A 16741-nucleotide genomic window follows, 5' to 3' on the forward strand; every position below is an offset into this window, starting at 1 on the left:
ATATTTTTTATAAGTCGGTATGGGCCCCCGCCCCCCCCCCAATATTTTTTATAAGTCGGCGCCCCTGTTAAGCCAAATAGAATTGGTACATAGCCTGAAAAAAATGTGTTGGTCCACACAGAAGGTACATGATTTTTTAAAAGTGTGTGTGCACAGGTATAAAAGCACACACACACGGATGATTTGTGCATTATGGCAAATGGGTCACAGTACTCCCCCACCCTCAAAAAATCTCAAATCTCAAATTTTTTATTTGTTTTGAAGAAAGTTCTGCAAGTAAAGTTGTAATTAAACTTATGAGCCTTGACAATGTTTTATTTCAAAAAATGGGTAAGTCCACATGTATCCAGTCATATAAAACACTGCGATATTAATATGTGCGCTAGCAGCATGTTCTGAGAACCAGGCAGAAAGACCTGTAGATTCTTAGGGCAACTTCAGACAACCATTTACCAGAGACTGACTAACACAGTACCGAGCAGGCAGCTACATGGGAAGCCAGCATCTACTCACACGTGTAGGAGAATTGCAGCTGTTTATTTAGATTTCTGATCACATGTGGAAACTGTAGGCAGTTGGCACAAATGACTGGCTTTTCCATGTGTTTGTACTTCATCCCCAATATATTACCATCTGATAATGACTACATTAAAAGCCTATCTATCCCAATGCTCATTTTTAATTTTCTATATCCTAAGGCTGATGACATAAAATTGTGATGCCAAAAAACAAACCAAAAAAAACCCTACCTCAGTAGCAATTTACTGACCCCAAACAAACTGGCTGGAGATGTTTTACATGTAATGGGATACTCTCCTATTGGAGATGGGGGGAGATGGCTCATGACCCCAGAAACACTTAGGCCCAGGTCCTGAGATCATCTGCAGGGGTGTCATTGGTTATATTCCAAGTTGGACCAGCTTGGAGTGGCTGTTATCTATGATGGAAAAAAACTTTAAAGCTTGAAAGGCAGTCCTCTGAACATCTCATAAAAGTATTTGAGTGTATATACTGTTTTAAAAAGGTCCCCACCTGTGAAATTGCTCCAGACTGTTCTATCCCTCCCTCCCTCATAGCTGAGCACTTGACAGGCAGGCAAGAGGCCCAGTGCGCACTGCATTTGAAGAGATAGTTGATGTGACAGAGCTTCCATGGGGCACATTAGCTGTTTTCTGGAAAGTGACTAATCCAGCATGTTGCCATGGCAATCTTGGGGCAATCACAGTTTCCCTTTCTGTCTGGGGTATCAAAATGAATCTCAAAGCCAGTGTGGTGCAGCTGTTACCATGTTAGACAGAGACCGGGGAGACCCAAATTCAAATCTCCATTCAGCCATGAAGCTCAATGGGTGACCTTGGGCCAGTCACTGTTCTCAGCCTAACCTGCCTCACAAGCTTGTTGTCCCAATGCAAGGAGGGTAGGAAAACCATTTATGCCCCCCTTGAGCTCCTTGGAGGAAATACAAAATATAAATGGAACAACTAAATAATAAAAAAGAGAAGCTATAAGCAGGGATGCTGTTACTAGAGTAAATGAAATGCATTCTAGGCACAAGGATCTGTGTTTTATTTAGTTAAAGAATTTTGAGCAGTACAAAAAAGCCCTCAGCCTGAGATATTGAAGAGCATACCAATCACAGTAGAGTAGACCCTGCAGGGTTGTTTATGGAAGGGCCTGCATAAGCCCAAGTCCTATATGCATAACCTATATCTACCAGGAGCAGCATAAATCGCTAGGGATGGAGGAAAAAATCTATTCCATTCTCATTTACAGGTGAACGTCTCACTTTCTAAAACGACAAGAACTGGAATGCAGCCATCCTTTGAAATTCACACTTCTCTGAATTTTGCAGCGCAGTCCTCAAGCCAGGAATTTGTACAAAAATGCATATACTAGGGTAGTGTAGGCATGCATGCATGGCATACACCACATAGGGAAAAAATGCATTGTATTAGGGGGCAATGCTCTGGAAAAAAAATGTAAATATTTGGCAAAACTGCAAACAAAAATGCTGATGAATTTGCCTTAAAACTTTTTATAACAAAAAAAATCACAGACTGATATATGGAAATGTGGAAAACTGAACTTAAGGTTGGAAATGTGAGAAACTGAGAGAAACCAAAATTGACCTATTTGCCTATCCCTATAAATAACAGTGAGGGGTACATCTCTTAAGAATAATAATAATAATAAATTTTATTTATATCCTGCTCTCCCCAGCCGAAGCCGGGCTCAAGAAGGGTAGGAAGTGGGGGTGTTGGATATCCAGCGAACAGGTTGCAGAAAGAAAACAATAATAGGGTCATTAAATGTCTTCCACACCTGCCTCTCAATGACAACAGCCCATGTATGTTGAGTGATAACTGAGAGGATGGTGTCAAAGAAAGTGAATTAACTTAGTCAGTGTCCTCATCTTGGCTCCCTTTCTTGCTCATGAATGGAACCCCTGAGTCCCATTTTCTGCAAACAAAGTGCAGTGTAACATGCCAAGTCAGCTACATTGGAACAAGTGTCTTTCTCCATTCTCGACCTACAGTTCAAACAGCGGTTGCTCAGTTTTTCAATGACAACACACGTGTATTGACTTTTGTTTATAGAGACTGTGGTCTTTTGCCCAAGGTTGTGGATTACTTCTCTGGAAAGCAGCTGTGACAAAGAAAGCCAGACACAGTATTAAAGGGAGTGGGAATTGGACTGTGGCGGATGCTAGATTAAGAATAATCACTGTCAATTATCCTCAAAATGAGATAATCAATTTCCTGCACACAAGGGAGAAACAAGTGAAAAGAGATCAAAATGGGAAGAGTTCCCTCCTGTGTGAAAAATGCTTCGGCAGCAAAGTTTGCAGTGACAAGAAGATGGGCACCATGAGGGCCTCATGCCAAAGAACAGCTTCTGATTTTAGTGGCTGAAGCCACATACTCTGTATTTGCACATTGAATAAATGCCTGTCAGTGTTAGAAACTGAGATATGAAAGCTAGGAGCTAAAAGGCACCTTAAACCTAGGTTATGGGCATAACACAGTAATGTCTAGGTGCACTTTTTTATAACAAGAATACAAAGCTGAAAATGAATGAACTGCTGCCAAAATATTATGTTAATTTTTCACTTGGTCTAGTCCTTTCTCTGCCCACCCCCCTAATATTCTTAAGAGAGACTCTTCTCCAGTCTTCAGAGAGTAGCTGGAAGTGGGGAGGCGGAAAAGGGTCCTCCTTTACTTCCACTATGCAGTTTTAAATCTGCACCCAGAGCTCAGAAACTTCTCGCGCTAATGAAATTCCCTGTCGCAAAATGCGCCTAGAACAATGGGAGTTTCAAACACTGATGCCTGAAATGCAGACTTCACTTTCCCATGGGATTCAATTCATTCAAACTTCCTGTATTGGGCATATCATTATAATTCAAAGCCACTCATTAAAATAATAATGATACATGATATCCAACTAACTCATACAGTACACGTAAGTCAAACACTGCATATCACCTCAGAATAACAATGATGATGATTATAACTTTTCTCTTAGTGACATACTTTTAACTTCAAAGAAATGTTTTGTGATATTTATTAATAGCCATCATGATTAATAAATATATTAGCGATCTTTCCATAAAACACCACACTCAAAGCAACTTACAGAGATACAAAAAAAGAAGAGCAATATTCTTTAAAACCAAGAGTGAATATGATTCCACTGATGTAAATAAAACTCAGCAAGACATGCTGGAATGTTGATCAAAAAGCCATACTTCCATCACACAGGTAGGTAAAAGGTAAAAGACCCCTGGATGGTTAAGTCCAGTCAAAGGCAACTATGAGGTTGCAGCGCTCATCTCACTTTCCGGCTGAGGGAGGTAGTGTTTGTCCACAGACAGCTTTCCGGGTCATGTGGCCAGCATGACTAAACCGCTTCTGGTGCAATGGGACACCATGACAGAAACCAGAGCACACAGAAACACCGTTTACCTTCCCACTGCAGCAGTACCTATTTATCTACTTGCACTGGTGTGCTTTGAACTGCTAGGTTGGCAGGAGCTGGGCAGAGCAAGCCAAGAGGCTCAGTGGTTTAGACCATAGCACCACCCACATTCCTTCACACAACAGGTATTGCATTAGAAAATGAGACAGAAGTGCATTATAATCTGGAAAACTAATGCAATATTCCCCATATCTTAATGTACCCCAAGTCTCTTCACAGCCTGAGATCTGTCTGCCTCAGAAATCTGTTTTGTCTGGATGATTTATTGCATGATTGTTTCAGGTTTTTTGGAAACAGATGTAAAATCTCAAGTGTACAAAATGCTTTACAATCCTTTCTGAGATCCACTGTCAGGGAAAGAGCAAAGGAGGAGGTGGAGCAAGGCTAGAGTCTTAAACTGGTGTCTGGGGGGAGGAGATTCAGACGGAGCTTCAGCGGTCTAGGGTTTAAGACGTAGAGCTGCGCGCCGCGGCTTTGAAATCGAAACTGAACTTCAATAAAGACTTTTGTATATAACAACGAACTGGCGTTGGTCCTTTGTGAGCTGGGACCTCGGGCAGCTCTGACATCCACCATTTAAAGCAGATAGTTTTCAGTAAGTTGAAGAACTGCAGTGAGGTCCAGTGATGTTGTCCTAAGCTTCCTAAGAAAACTCCAAGATGAGCAGGAATTTGTCCCCAGAAGTCCAAGATCCAAAGCCCAAACTTCTAGTGACAAGGCTTCACTGGCTTTTACAAATGACACAAAAAGTTGTACGTAACACAAATTATTTCAATGCAGTTGTTTTGCATAGCACTGTTCAGAGATGCTGAGAACTTCTATTTCGGTTTAACAACCTCATGGGAATAAAATTGAATAACCCTCTACGTACAAAACCAGGAGCTGCTTAAAGAAAAAAGCTGGGCATAGATATTACATATGTAAAGAAATAAATATCAGATGTGGCCTTTGACTGTTCAGATTAAAAATAAAGCCTTCCTTATCAATCTTTTTTTCTTTAATTTTGGAAACAAAAAATCTGTGACCCTTTCTACTTTTTCTTCTGTGGAGGAGGGGAGCAGGAATAAGATAAATGTCAACTGAATTTGTAAAGAGTGATGGTATTTCATTTATATCATTCATCCTGGTGGACCTTTTCTGTTGCTACAGACTGATGGCTCCATTAACTCTAAAAAATTCCCCAGGAACAGTTTCCTCCACAGCAGTAACACATCTGGTAGAGAGAAAGCAATGGGAAATTGTTTTTTCTCCCCAAGCTCTGTGTCACTAGCACCTGTCTTTCCCTTACAATATTGTTTCTGTAGTGCCCTCCCTACCATGACATGTCACTAACAACTGTGGCTGGTAGGAGGGAAGGAAGAGGAACAAAGGACCAATGACTGAAAAACATTGGAGGTTTTTAGTTTAAACAAGTAAGGAGAAGACATGATAGAGGTGTATAAAATCATCCATAATGTAATTTTAAAGATTTATTTTAAATTAATGTTTTAAGCTATAAAATGTTAAATAATTTAAAATAAGAACTCAATAGGTACACTTTCGGATATTTCACGAAAATGTTTTCTTCTCAGGCAGCTGTACTTGAAAGTTAACAGAAGAGAATAACTATACCCTTTGCTGCTGAGTCTGCAGTAAAATATCAATTGTTTGCTTTCTGCATTCCAATATACTGTTAACCTTTTCTGGATTCAGGAGTATCAGTATCAGAATTACCGATACCAGAATATATGGTTATTAACATTGAAGAGACAATGGAGTGTGCCTCCGAGGGTCAAGTTAAACTGCTGCGTCAGCAGCACCAAAGTGACCCCTCCGGGGTGCAAGCTTGGGTAGTGTGTATGGAGGTCCTGAGATACCCAAACAACAAGATGTCCCCTCTCAGCTTCGCTGATGTGGTCCAAAGGAAAGCAGAGCAATACATTTGGCACAAGCTTGGCTGCAGGAGTTGCCAGAAGTAGGTATACGATGTGCCGTCTTACAAATTTCAGTCCAGATTTGTGTAGGATTTATTCCTTAGCTATTTCTTCCCTTGAAGATATCCCACAAGGCAGCAGAGGTTTAGAATCAGAGTTTTCCTTCTCCTAGATGGGTTACCTCCCCTGGTTAACCCCACCTGCCCCTCACTTCCCTCTACAACACATGCAGAAACCATCTTCTTGACCATTGGACCCACTATTGATCCCGTCTGCTCAGTCTGCCAGAGCCTGTCCTCACATGCAAGGGAAACCCGTAAGTCACTGAGGGTTGGAAACTTTTTGGATAGCCTCACCAGGTTTAGCCAGCCAGTTGAAGTTGTTCCCAGGGCGTGGCTGCTGTCGCATACAGACAACTTCTAGGAGCCACAGGTGAGAGCTGAGTGCAGGGTGGGGACCAAAGGTGGACAGACTACCCCAGAAGGGCACAACATGCCCCCACCAGAGGTACTACCCCTCCACATACACCCTATTACACTGAATATATCTTTATAATTATCATTCAAAATCATTATGCAGTTTTTGACTGCTTTTAATTATTTTAATTTCTTTTAATTCTTCCCTTGAATAGGCAAGGGCATCAGTTTTGCTGCCAATATATTTGGTAAAGAAATAATGCCTATGTTTTGACAAAGTGCAGCTTCCTGTTCACATTATGCCTCACATATTATATATATTTTAAAACAAGTTTCCAGTGCTCATGTAAGTTTAAAACACCTTAAATTTAAATCTAATTACTTTTTTTTTAATGTATAAAATTTCTTTACCCCATCCATCATTAATTTGAAGGTGCCTAGATCTGTCTACCCTGAAAGCCCATAATATAAAGCAGAAGATTTTTTAGCGGTAATGCCAAAGATTCTTATATGTACAGATCATGTGCACAGAACTCAATCAGCAGCATAAGGAGGATGCTGAACATCCACCCACCCCACCATCTGCTTTTCTAGCAAAACTATTTCTCAATACCCTGACATTTTTTGGAGTACTGATTCAATTTTTTCACATTTAGGGATGAAACCCAAATCAGTATAAATATAAACCCTTTGCCATTTACGACCCACAGATATAAGCCACAAACCACATATGGCAGTTTACCAGTGGCTCAATGACCCTTGTTTTTGCAGCCTGCTAAAAGGATCAGGGTTATGAAGCACCCAGCAAGCCACAACTGAGGGCAGATGGGTTGCGTTCAGTGGTGGGCCACAATTTGTGCAGGCCCAAACCATAATAGAATGTAAATTACTCACCGTGTACAAATGAAATAAAGAGCCTGTGATATATAAAGTAAATGAAATTTAAAGTGTGTGACTGTTGAGGAAAAAAAGACATGGGACTCCAGAGCTTCTCCATATTCTCTGCTAAAAGACCAGCTCCCATCAGGCTGCTCCCTCAACATTCACCAGCAGCCATTCCAGCAGGCTATATTATTATTATTATTATTATTATTATTATTATTATTATTATTATTTACATTTATATCCCACCTTTCCTCCAAGGACCTCAAAGTAGAATGCATGGTTCTCCCATTTCCCCGTTTTATCTTCACAACAATCCTGTCAGATAGGTCAGGCTGAGAGACAGTATCCTGGCTGAGTGGGGATTCGAAGCCTAGTCTCCCAGGTCTTAATCCAACACCCTAACCACTATGCCACACATAGGAGTGCTGTCTAACCATATGCATGAAGCCAACCCAACACAAAGATTGTGAAGTAGTTAAACCCAACCCAACTCATGTTAGTGCCTCTAGACCCAAGCAGATGAGTTAAGCATCACACTGAGAGGTGCTCAAACTGTTTGGATCCTTGGGTGGCAATCACAAGGACTCACATCTGAATTCATAATGCTCATTCATGGTGAACATTCACAATGTATGAGTTAGGTCTTAGTCTGATTGTCCAAACCAGGGATGGGAAACTTTCTCCCCTCCAGATGGCACTGGACTACAACTCCCATCAGCCCCAAGCAACCTGGCCAATGGTCGGGAATAGGGGGAGATGTAGCCCAACAACAACTGCAGGGGGGGCAGGTTCTCCATTCCTGGCATAAACAAACTCAATGTCTTCTCCCAGCATTTAAAAAGAACATTATCTGTTTTAAGATATCCCTGCCAAGCCTGCACTAATACTCAACAATAGTCAAGCAAAAACCCTCCTGAACAAGGAGATCTGTGTGTAGAAATAGACTTTTGACTACAGAACGACAAACAGCAGCACTATAGCAACCTCTGTAGAAGTTCCTATGCAAACAGAATTTCAATTCAGCTCTGTCTCCCAGGGATGATGCCATTCCAGTCACATTTTTTTTTCTAGCGGGCTTTGTTTCAAAGAGAAAGTAATTGTTATTTGGATGCTAAAGGAAGATGCAGGGTATTCAAGTAAAACAGGAATTTTGCAAGCGTCATCTTAGGTGGCTTGTGGGGGTGGGGGAGGAATAGACAAAAGAGCAAAGGATAAAGTTATTTGCAGCTCTGTCTTTAAAACGGCTGGTCACATAACACATTAAATATTTCCAGTCATAGAAAAGGTTATTGAATGAAAAGAAGGGTAAATGAACTTGATGTGGAAATGCTACAGAGAATTCTCTGGAAAGATTTTTAAGTGCAAGTCTGATACTAGAAATGGTAATTTGATAAGCAAGGGCTATGTTTTTCCTCCATTCCCCCTTTTGCTATTATATCAATCTCTGTTACTAGGATGCACCTTAAAAAGAAAACAAATTACATTATGTATTTTCTGGCTTGTATAACCTTGAAAAGTATGTCACCTTTTCTTTCTTTTCTTTTCTCATTCTTTCCAGATCACCGAGATATAACGCCAGTGTACCAATGAAAGCATGCAAGAGATTAGACTGATACAGAACATTGGCGAAACACATTGCGTGACCTTTTCTTTCAGAACAGAACAGGTTTGCGACCTCATCTGAATGAGACTCAAGGACAGTCCAAATGTCAACAGGGAAGCAAAAGGGCTTAGAAATAAATAAAGAAATAAAAATTTCTGAACTGTAACGTTTGAACTGTTCTGAGCAACTAATGGGAGACGCCAATATTGGCATGTAGGTTTTGGGCAAAAGAATAATGTGTCTTCAAATGCAGGTTTTAGTGCCTTCTGCTTGGCTCTCTCTCTTCTTTGCTCTTGGGCCCCTGGACTGACTTGCTTGGTGACAGTAGAACTCCAAGCAGCAACATTTTCATTCCTTGAAGTGCCCCAGAGAGAAACTATGATAGGAAATTAAAATGGCAACTAGATCGAGATTCCAGATACTGCTCAGACTTGGGATAAAAGGTGGTGGTGAAATTAAAAATGTGTCATTGGCTAGTCCTGTGCAAAGACCCTGACAACTGCCCAAATAAGCCAGGTGCTAAGTCCAGGCCTGTTGGGATGGCAGGCCTTAGATATATGATGCTTCTTGCTGTCACTTCTGCATCAGAGCCTGACCTTAGATGTCATAGTTTCTTCGTGTTCAACTATTTGAGCTCACCATGCTATCTTCTGCTATTGGGTCTAGTTATTGCCTTAGCCACAGGTTAACTCTGCAATCAACTCTCGTTTTTTGCTGCCAGGATCTCCCTTAACGTACCTGCCTACCTAATTGATCTAGTTTGGCTGGTTCTTTCCATCTATCTCTTTACTGTTCCAGCAGTTGGTGAGATCTTTGCCCTTATATACATGCTTACTATTTTATCATCTTCAAAGGAGCCTGAATGTACTGCCATATCCATTTCTTTGACAAGCTCAAATAAGCAGGGAGAAAAGGGCTGTGCCTTTAACGTGGTATAATGGAGCATACATAAGTGAATGGCTCACCACTTCCGCGGAAGGGGGGGGGTTGTAGTCTCTCACACTCCACCTTCTTCCCCAGCAGCCAAAGCCATTGCTCACCTAGCCATTGCTGGGGAATTCCCCTCCTCAGCCAGTATTTGAGGGGAGGTCTCCCTTCTCACCAAAGAGGGCAACAATAAATAGGCCGATCAGAGGCCTCACTTTGAGGGCAGTGCCTTGCTGGCTGGCCAGGCATTGGCTACTGGTCCGCCCCACCAGGCAGTGAGGCTTAAAAGGCCAGCTGCTTGAGGATCTCACAGCACAGCCCGGTCTTGTATTTACAATCTGCAGTTTAGAAAAAGATGAATCAGCAGTCACTGTGTTTCTGAGCCTCGAGAGCGGCTGCCAGTCAGAGTACATGACACTAGGCTGCATAAATAAACAAATCTGACTTTGTACAAGACAGCTTTCTATAATCCTCATCCTCCTGGGATCAACACTGGTAAATATGTAGTTCAAATGTGAGATGCTTTTCCTTTACTCACTCCAGGAATCCTTTACTAATTTGAAAGGAATTTCTGAGAAACAATCTCTTAAAAATATTAAAGGATTCCTGCAGTGAGTAGAAAAAAAGTGCCTCACATGTTAACTATATGTATACCAGCATTGATTTAAAAAATGCACGACCACACATCACATAAAGGCTTCAAAAGAACAATGACACGATTTTGTTAAAAGGCTTTACAAATTCCAACATCATAACTAACAGGCTTTAGATTTCTTCCAATGAGAGACCACTGGTGACTTGTGTGGGTCTTTGTAATACTGGTTTTACAGGGCTAATCTATAGGTTATGGTCATCTTGCTTTTTGAAAAGTGTGCTTCACACGGCCGCTTCAGTTTAGAAGGACAAGGTACCATTGGACCCCCATTGGACACCACACTGCTCAATCTGAAGCCCCTTTCCAATCTCCTGCCAAAAATTCCCACCAGCAGCACCTTCCTCCTTCCCTCCCCCCTCAAAAAAAGATTAGCCCATAGGTTCCAAGCTAGGCATCAGATCATGCCTCATAGCTGCTTTCCTTGCAAAATTAAAAAATAGCAGCTTTAAATACACTTTTTTAAAAAGCATAATGAACATAACAAATACTTTGAAACTTGCTTAGATATACAAATGGAGAATAGTAGAAGGACATAGCTATTTCTATACCAGGCAGCTAAACATCAAAGAAAAACTTGAGGAGCCCTGCCAAGGCTGAACTCCTTGTTTGGCTAACTCCAAACAAGGAATTCAGACTGTCTGTTAACTCTTCCTCCCTTTTTAAAGTGTGAAAAGGGGGTTCAATGAATGTGCCTGGGAAGAGTGACATCACTGGGCCTGACCTACAGAGATTTATTATGCCATGTATAGGGAGCCTCCAGTTGCACAGAGGAAGCTCCTTGCATGAATAGTTGAATGCAGAGGGATCGCAGCATAGGATGTACAGTAGTACATTGAGTTACAAACGCTTCAGGTTACAAACGCTTCCACTAACCTGGAAGAGTTACCTCGAGTTGAGATCTTTGCCCCAGGATGAGAATGAAAATTGTGTGCTGGCAGCGCAGTGGCAGCAAGAGGCCCCATTAGCGAAAGCACACATCTAGTTAAGAACAGTTTCAGATGAAGAACAGACCTCCAGAATGAATTAAGTTCTTAACCCGAGGTACCACTGTATAATGAATGTCTGCAGTTCAGAGGCGGGGATCTCCCCTGCAATGACATTCCCACTGCCAGCCATATGTTGATTAAATCCTTTTCACAGCTGAAAAATCTCTGCTCATTCAAAATTGTCAGTGTCTGTTTCTGGGCAATATACTGATTACCTAGATCAGCGGTACGGATAGGCAAGTATGTCAATTTTGGTTTCTCTCCATTTCTAACCATTTCAGTCTAGTCTTCCACATTTCCACATCTGTTTGCTTTTCTTCTTCTTTATTCGTAAATCCTCATAAAAATCCACCAGCACTTTAGTGCAAATTTCTCCAAATGTGCACAGTTTGGGAAACAATTTTGCCTAATACGCACCTTTTTGCAAAGCACATTGTTCCCTGATATTTATAATTTCCCTAATGGAATGCATTTTTGTTTGCTACTTCACTAATGCATGCATTTTTGTATGCACAGTTTCTCTGAGGGTGTGTGCTTTTGTACACATTACTTGGCTGGAGAAGTGAACTACAAAATACAGAGAAGTGAAAATGTTGACGGATGCCAATGTTTCAGTCTGCATAGTGTTTCGGAATGGGAAATTGGCTAGAAACACCCAAAGCCAGAGGTAGTCAGCAGGGGGGCCCTCAAGATGATGGTGGACTCCACCTCCCACTGGCCCCAGCCAGCAAGGCCAATGGTAACACAAAGTGGCTCACTTATTTCTAAATAAATATGCCTGAGTTCAGAGTATTAGCTTACAGTGGTACCTTGGATTAAGTACTTAATTCGTTCCGGAGGTCCGTTCTTAACCTGAAACTGTTCTTAACCTGAAGCACCACTTTAGCTAATGGGGCCTCCTGCTGCGGCTGTGCCGCCAGAGCACGATTTCTGTTCTCATCCTGAAGCAAAGTTCTTAACCCGAGGTACTATTTCTGGGTTTGTGGAGTCTGTAACCAGAAGCGTATGTAACCTGAAGCATATGTAACCTGAAGCGTATGTAACCCGAGGTATCACTGTACACTCTTAAACACTATTCCAAGGGAGGATGCCCCATTCCATTCAGTGGAGTTTATCTCTGAGTAAACGTACCTGAGTTTTTTCCTTTTAGTTCTATAGACCTCAAGTGAGAGACTTGGGGGGGGGGGCATGAGAATCAGACTGCTAGCAGGAAGAAGAAACTCAGCTTCACTGCCAAACACACTTGCTATGAGTAAAACCCATTTAATTGAGTGGGAACTCCAAGGGAACATGCTTAGCGCGGTGCCATATGTCTCATTTGGTAAGTCTCCTATAAAAGGTGGTTGTTGTCATTGTCATCAGAAACATCATCATCATCCTGGGGTTTTCAGCCTGGGGGCCCCCAAAGTAATAACAGCATTTTACTTGTCTAATTTGTTTTGAGATTTCTGTACTGCCCTTCACTAGAAATGGCCACAGGGAAGTTTGCTGGAGGATAAAGCAATATAAATCCTAATACATTACAGTGACAAACATGAAAAATGATCCTTATAAAACACGTTTCGAAATGGCTTAACCCAAAACTACAACACAAACAACAAATAAGTAAGAATTCAAATCTTCCGATCAGAAAAAGGTACAAAAACAGCAAAATGAGAGAATCAGAGGATTAAAACACCTTCAGTGTACAGAGCATACACACCCACGCAATAGAACAGAATGTGCCCATTTACTTCTTTGCACAAATACACACACACACACACACACACACACACAGAGCTTTCCATTCCCATCATTTTTTCAAAATAAGTGAAGGCTTGTTTTTTGCCATTGTTGATCTTTATCTGGTTGCTTTGTATATATTTTAATGTATCATTACTCCTCTAGGTCTAGGAATGGGGCTAAGAATAGCAACACGATCACACTCCTTTGCTCTTCTGTTTTGTTAGATTGTTAAGGATGGAGGAAACGGAGCTGAAAATAGTTCCATTGCTATGGCGTTTCCAGTAAAAACTCCTGTTGCCCCGTTACTATTGTGTAAATGAAGCAGGCAGCCAAATCAGTTCTATAAGCAAACACTGGTTCAGGTTAAACAGTTGGCTCTCAAGAAAGCTTTGTGCCACTGTTGTTTTTCAAAGAATTCCACATGCTTAATTATCTATTGTTAATCGTCATCTTACTATATTTGCATGACACTTTTATGCCATTGGCTTTTACTACGGTCAGATCAGGAGTGTTACATGTGGAATATTTTTTTTTTATTGATGTGAGCACAAAGTACCATCTTGTGTACTGATCACTTTGAAAGAATGGCTTCTTTAAACATTCAGAGCATGGACAGGTCACAATCCAGAATACACAATCAAAACTAGGCCTATCCTATGCATCTTTCTTCTAAATTAAATTCAATAATCTTACTCCCATTTAACTGTGCATTGACTCACTCCAGACAAGCCCAGGTTTGTTCTTGATTTACCACTCATGAGCCCAGGTTCAGATGCAATGCTAAACAAAAACCATGGCTTTGTCCCTGGTAGCACAGCAGCAGCAGAACTGGGGTGGAGCTCTTCAGGCACGTTCTAACACTAAACAGTGGTTTGGCTTAGTGTTACATACAGACTGAGTCATTATGGAAATAATCTCTACTGGGGGATGCTAGGGACAACAGTTCTAGGGCAAACAGCATGAGCAGGAGAAGAGATTCAGTTCCCTGCTTCCTATGCTTTCAATCACCCCTGTCCCATTTTAAATGCATTCAGTAGGAGCCAAGCTGCATGTGTCATCACATCTAGTCTGACAGTACATTCTCAGATTTAAGATAGACCTGGCACTATTATACAGAAAACACAATCCATTCAAAATAAACATTTTTCTCTTATTGAGTTATAAACCTGGATAAGACTCTCACACTGAAACAGGGTTTTAAAGTACTTCACTGTGTCAAATGGGGCCAGTGTATCCTCCTTCTGTTGTACATTATGTTATCCTACAGTAACTCACATTTTAAAAGTGGCAGATATAAGCCTTGATCTTCGGAAGTTCTTCCCTACTTGCAATATACCTAGTTGCTTATTATGGGTAGACGACCTTTCAATGACCTATAGAAGATAAAATGCAACAGCAACCCTATGCACACTTATTTGCAGGTAATCCCCAGTGAACTTCCAATTCCATATGAACAATCAAAGGATTGCGCGGCACAATTCTTAATAGCAATATAGAAAATCATACCAATCCCTCTTTCAGTGAAGGTTCAGCACTGTGGAGAGAGATTTATGGTTTACAGCGGGAAGCAAACAGATTGCAAATCCAAAGTGCGTGCACCACAAAATTCTGGTCATTCTAATGTGCATTACAAAGAGCATTGCTTTCAAAATTTGATAAGCAAAGGAATAATTCTCAGCATGGATGTAATGTTCATGATGGATTTGTTCCTAGAATGGTTCAAGGAGATTGACTGCAGACCAATCCATACCAGGTATTCAGCCAAAGTAGTAAGCTAGAGAGTACTTCAGAGAGAAAAGGCTGTGGACCTATATAGTATTCAGAGATGAGAAATGTCCAGCATTTGCTGACTGCTTCAGGCTTCAAGCCTGGGTATCTCTTATTTCTGAAGACCACAGTGCACAGCAAGACAGCAAGAATGCAGCTGCAGTTCAGTTTCCTGGTCACATGGAATAATCTATGGGTGCATAGGGTTTCCTTTCCCAAACTTGTGGACCCCCTTCTCCTGCTTCACACATTCTCTGAATACATGAAAGAAAGGACTGAAGGGGATCATCTCTCGGCCCATAAGTCTCATCTTTGTTTTTGATCTATATTGACTTTTAATTACATTTTCTCCAAGACTTGATTCTTTTCCTTGAGTGAAGGTGTCATTAGATAGAAGTGTTGTGTCTTCTTGTCTTAGCTTGCTTCATGTGTAATGTTTCTCTCACTTACTTTTAGACAGCTATGTTCAATTTTTCAAAGACTATGTCCTCTATGACCCAGCTGCAGTGATGTTACGTGGAAAATATTCCCAGTGCTTTTCTTTTATCTGCGAAAATGTTTTTGTTTCATAAGGTTGCTAGTAATGATGAAAGGGATGCTAATTGCAAATACTATATTAAGCAAGCTCAGCAATTTTGAAGGTTGGTTTACACAGCTCTTTCCGCCTCCACTTTCAAGCTGATAGGACACACAGCTAAGCCTTAGTCTGTGTTTTTGCATAAGAGTATCTACATATCCACTTACTTTAGAATCAATCACAGAAAGGATGTTTACTTTCATAGATGCCAACCTGTCCATCAAAAAATTGTTTTGCATCACCCCAATTTTTTCCTAAACTGAGACTCTAGGCATTTTAATTGTCCAATACAGTGGTACCTCGGGTTAAGAACTTAATTCGTTCTGGAGGTCCGTTCTTAACCTGAAACTGTTCTTAACCTGAAGCACCACTTTAGCTAATGGGGCCTCCTGTGGCTGTCATGCCGCCACTGCGCAATTTCTGTTCTTATCCTGAAGCAAAGTTCTCAACCCGAGATACTATTTCTGGGTTAGCGGAGTCTGTAACCTGAAGCGTCTGTAACCTGAAGTGTCTGTAACCCAAGGTGCCACTGAAAATGATTTCTGCTCTGTCTCCCCCTTGATGTTTACATTCTGACCTAGTTCTCCTGACATGGACATCCATTGTTGATCTTTCTAGATATGATATAAAAGTTATTCTGCCTTCAAGAGCAGGGTCTCTTAACTTGCTACAAGCCATAATGTTTAATCACAGAAGAACCAGATTCTTCCTCATGGAGATCCTACTTTATGTGCTCAGGTCTTAACATCTGAACATGTGATCCCATGCATACATTCTCTCTCTCTCTCTCTCTCTCTCTCTCTTTCTCTCTCTCTCATTGGTATTCCAAGCATACAGTATTGTGTACTTCTGTACTTCCTATTCTGTTTACATATTTATCTCAAAAATCACAATTTAGTTAAGGAGCCTATTTAAAGCATTTTGGGGCAATGCTTAAAGTGAGCAGAACTGTAAACCCACACTTTAAATATCTTTCCTAAACTCCTTGGTATAATATAAAACACTAAATAGCCTCATGTTCAAGATAATTCATAGGCCTTAACAAATGTTGCTTGTCTTGTTAAAATGCTAAAATGTAAAGCTCTCTGCATGCATGTGTTTCTCTTTCTCAATTAAATCGCAACCTATTACCCATTTAGATGGTTCCTTCCGTGCTGTTAATGTCATTAAGAAATATTAGCACCATGTGAGTCAAACCATTTTCAGCTGCTAAGAAATGATTTTACATATGATCCCCAAAACCATGTGGCAGGTTCCAGCTGGGTAGTGGGACTCTGTTTTCCTAAGAGCAGCTGTGCACACTACTTGA

The 16741-nt window shown here is 41.0% G+C and overlaps 1 protein-coding gene across 1 annotated transcript in view; it reads left to right on the plus strand.

Annotated features, from left to right (window-relative positions):
* PTCHD1 (patched domain containing 1) overlaps window positions 1-16741 on the plus strand; it is a 104179-nt gene that overhangs the window by 81797 nt on the left and 5641 nt on the right. Inside the window, exon 8 of the mRNA XM_083734239.1 lies at window positions 8751-8858. The gene's annotated coding sequence lies outside the window, so the exon portion shown is untranslated. The remainder of the gene's footprint in view (window positions 1-8750; window positions 8859-16741) is intronic.

This window comes from Podarcis gaigeae (genome assembly GCF_964106915.1).
Source record: "Podarcis gaigeae genome assembly, chromosome: 4".
Classification (NCBI taxonomy): domain Eukaryota; kingdom Metazoa; phylum Chordata; class Lepidosauria; order Squamata; family Lacertidae; genus Podarcis; species Podarcis gaigeae.